Consider the following 4,676-nt stretch of genomic DNA (forward strand, 5'->3'; position numbering starts at 1 on the left):
TAAAAAATCAGAAATGTTTTATTTTTAGTGTTCAAATGTTATATATACAGCTAGGGACACTAGTCCTATTGCTTAAATCATTAATAGAATCTTGCTTATCAAATCACACACTTATTTTTTTATTGAATTCTCTTTACACATTAGTGAAAACAGTCATTCATCTTATCAGTTGTGCAGCGTATATGACTCTTACAGAGATAGATTTAGATGTCACACAAATGGAACTACCTTTATCCTCTATGGCTGAAAATAAACCATCTCTGAAGCCCTAGATGGCAGAAAACTTCATCTCATTTATCGACTCTAGACTTAGTCATGGCCAGATTCTTCTGTTTATCTTGGGTGATTACTCCAGCAGGCCAGTCACCATCACTCCCTTCTCTTCCCCTTCTCCAAGGGGTTATCTCATTCATTCATTCATCCATTCATTCATCGAATATTGATTAAACTCTTCCTGTGCACTAGGAACTAGGAATTGGAGATGTGGTGGTACAGAAGACAAAGTCTTACTCCTGCGGACTTATGTTCCAGTGCGGAAGATGAACAATAAGAAAACTAACACGTAAATACACAAAAAATATCAACAGTGATAAAAGCTCTATAGAGAACTGAAATCGTGTGTTTTGATAGAGGCCTAGGGGAGCAAGGAATCCTCACTGTGGTAGAATGGAACTGAGAACTGAATAAGGAAGGAACAGTCTTGAGAAGGGGACGGCGCTCCAGGTGAAGGGAGGCGCACGGACACGACGCCGAGGAGGGAAAGAGCTTGGCTTTCAGCCCGTCCTTGCTCCGGTCTCCAGCATGGCAGAGGGGGTGCCGCCGAGGAGGGAAAGAGCTTGGCTTTCAGCCCGTCCTTGCTCCGGTCTCCAGCATGGCAGAGGGGGTGCCGCCGAGGAGGGAAAGAGCTTGGCTTTCAGCCCGTCCTTGCTCCGGTCTCCAGCATGGCAGAGGGGGTGCCGCGGCCCCTCTCTGACCCCAGCGGACCAGTCCGCCAGGCTGCCTCAGTCACTGAGCATCTTGGGCAACTAAAAAATTTTAGGAAAGAAAAACCTTAATATTATGTTAGACTTTTAACATACAAGTGTAAAAATTATTTGTTAAACTTGTACACTTTGTTCTTTTATTTTATATTCCTTGCCTTGCTTTTTATGATCTCTCAGCAGAAAATTGAAATGGTACTAGGGAGGTCTAGAGCTTGACATAGTTGAAATAAGAGACAAGATGACCCTTTTTCTTTGACAGGAGCAATGTCTTTCTTACAAGACCATAGGGGTCGCCCTGGCCGATTTGGCTCAGCAGTTAGAGCGTCAATCCGAGGACCAGGAGTCCCAGGTTCAGTTCCCGCTAAGGGCACTTAACTCAGTTGTGGTTTGTCCCCGGCCCCAGTTGGGGTTGTGTGGGTGGCAGCCACTCAATGTGTCTCTCTCACATCAATGTCTCTCTCTCCCTCCCACTCTATCTAAAGATAAATGCAAAAAAAGAAACATGTCCTTGGGTGAGGATACAAACAAAGATCACACTGGTCAGTGGTCACTCTTGCCTCAGTTGAGCACCGAAACAAGACAACACATATCAAAATAGTTAGGAACATTCTGTCAATGTGATTTTCAAAAACATGGATCAAAAAAAAATTTTAAGTACTCTTTATATTCTTTCAATAATTTTTTCAAAATATGTTTTAGTTGATTTTTTTTAGAGAGCTAGGAAGGGAGAGGGAGAGAAAGAGAGAAACATCAATGAGACACAGAAACATGGATGGACTGCTTCTTGAACACCCCCCACTGGGGATTGAGCCCACAAACTCTGGCATGTGCCCTGATCTGGAATCGAACGCGCAACCAATCCGGGCATGGGACAATACTCAACCAACTGAGCCACGCGGGCCAGGGCTCCTCATATTCTTTAAACTATTATCTATTCCTTGAGGCAAGGTCATCTATCGATCCATCTACCCATTCACCATCCATCCATCCATGATTTGGCTATTGCAAATAATGCTGCAAGGAACATACGGGTGCATATGTCTCTTTGAATTGGTGTTTTGGGGTTCTTCAGATAAATCACCAGAAGTAATATTGCTGAGTCATAGGTAGCTCAATTTCTAACTTTTTGAGGACCTCTATGTTGTTTTCCACAGAGGCCTCAGCAATTTTCAGTCCCACCAGCAGTGCAGGAAGTTTCCCTTTTCTCCACAGCCTCCCCAGCACTTACTGTTCGTGGATTTATTGATGATAACCATTCTGACGGGTGTGACGTAATAGCTCATTGTGGTTTTACTGTGCATTTCTGTGGTGATCAGTGATGTTGAGCATCTTTTCACATGTTTATTGACCAGCTCTATGTCCTCCACAGTGAGTGAGTATAGACTGCAAAGGGGCACTGGAGAACTTTTTAGAGCAATAGGAATGTTCTCTATCTTAATTGTGGTGCTGGTTACATGGGTGTGTGCTTTTGTTAAAACCCTTTGAATTGTACACTTTAAATGGATGCATTATATTGTATGCAATTTATATCTCAATGAAGACAATTAAAAAATATAAATCTACCTATAAAGTGTATGTATACATATATTCATGCATATACATACATACGTGTGTGGGGGTGTGGGTGTGTTTATGAAATTTTCCTCTCATCTGTATAAGAAGGACCATGGGGATATAGGGAACGGTATGTAAGTCAGAAAGCTCCAAGAAAGAATGAAACTGTACCAAGAACGAGAATATTTCTAGGCTTTAAAGACAACGTGCAATCAGCAGGTAGAAATAGGTTCTAAAATCAGGAGCGAGGCCACTGCGTGAACGTGAAGCTCGGCCCCTGGGCGCTGAGCCTCTAGGGGCTCCTCCTCTGCTTGGAGACTGCCATAAGGTCAGTCTAGCAAACGTGAGGAACTGAGGGGGCACTACCCATGGCCTGGCCTAGGTAAACAAGGGTATGGAGGGGGAGGAGCTGCTGAGGGGAGGGGGAGGAGTCTGTGCTGTCCCCTGGGTCAGCCAGGCCTCTGCTGAGGCCCCAGGAGCCTCTCAGACTGCAATTGCTCACTGGCTCCTGCAGAGGCCGGGACTCTCCAGTTGAATGTAGATGAAGAAAAACCTCTCCCAAAGGGTGGCCCCAGACACGCTGACTGCTCACACGGTGGTGCCCAGAAGTCGGTCCTTGTGGAGATGCTGACTTGGTGCTGTCACCAGGGGCCGTGGGCGCTGAGCTGCTCGGCTGCAGATTGCCGGTCAGAGCGACACAGAGCAGCCGTGGTCAGCAGGCCCAGTGCTGAGTGGACGTTGACTGTCAACTTCCCTTTCTGGTGTAATAGAGCCTGGATTGTCCTTGATTCATAGTCCAAGTTGTTCTGGGGAAGACACCCCCTTGGCTCTCTGGGGAGAGCAGTGACTCAGGCCACCATTACTCAGAGCTGCACGTCCCCTGGCAAGAGTGATGTCTTCAGGGACGAGCCTAGGACTGCCCCTTCCCAGAGCCATGGGGAGGTCCGGAGACATTTCTGGAGAATGAGAGACTTCTGAGAAGAGTTGGACATGGCAGCACCTCTCCTGAAGCTGAGACCCGAGAGGCCGTGGGAGCAGTACACACGCTGGCCACAATGCAGAGGAGCGGAGCAGGAGGCCGGCTGATGGTGTAGGCATGCCATGCGCACAGCTCTGCCAAGGAGCCGCAGCCCACACTCCCAGGCCTGCTCCCCACAGATCGCAGGGGAAGGGACTGGGCAATAGATGCGGCCCAGTAAGGTCTGGGCGACCTGGGAGGATGCTTACCTGTCGATCACACCTGGGAACAGGTCATTGGCCAGAATAGGCATGGCCACTACAAGTGCAAGACATCTGAGATATTTAAATTCCTGTCCCAACGGTTGAGTGTCAACCCGTGCACTGAAGGGATGGTGGTTCAGTTCCTGGTTGAGCAACCTGCCCAGGTTTTGGGCCCATTCCCTGTCGGGGGAGAGAGGAGGTGGTCAGTCAGTGTTTTGTCTCATCAATGATTCTGTGTTTCTCTCTCTCCCCCTTCCTCTCTCTCTCAAATCAACAAAGAAGAAATTATTTAAATTCCTGAACAAAGGAAGTTCCTTCTCTTGGCTCTCTCCCTTTCTTGCCCTCACTCCTGTCTCTCCGTTTGCAATGGGCGTGCTCCCCTCATTTGCACACGTGGCTCACACCTGTGTGGGACCCACGCAGTGCACTGATGGACTGAATCTAGCCTGATGCTCGGCCAACTCCACCGTGGAACAGAAACTCCGGGCACTGGTCCTGCTACCAGCTCGACTAAAGCCCTAGCCACCCCTCCTCCAGGACTGCTTAAGGGACCTGGGACTTTGGAAACCCAGGAATGTGACTCCAGGAAAACGAAGTCTTTTACCACATCTCATTCTCCTGTGGGGCCTCCGGAAATGCTCATTCCAGAGGTGCCCCAAGATCACCACTCCCACTAGTGACGGGGAAATTCAATCTTCCGGTAACACATGGAGTGTTGGGTCTGCTGGCACCAACTGGACGCTGCTGGAGCCATCTCGCAGGCAACTGGGCAGAAATCCAGTCCTGCAGACAGTGCGGAGGCCCTGCATCAGCCGTGCCTGACAAGCCTGTCCTTGGACTTGGTGTTTCTTTGCTCAGTTCCTCAATAAATTCCCGTTTTGCTTAAACCAGCTGGGGTCAGGTTTCCTGTCACATGCA

This window comes from Molossus molossus, unplaced genomic scaffold (genome assembly GCF_014108415.1).
Source record: "Molossus molossus isolate mMolMol1 unplaced genomic scaffold, mMolMol1.p scaffold_m16_p_5, whole genome shotgun sequence".
NCBI classification, from domain to species: Eukaryota; Metazoa; Chordata; class Mammalia; order Chiroptera; family Molossidae; genus Molossus; species Molossus molossus.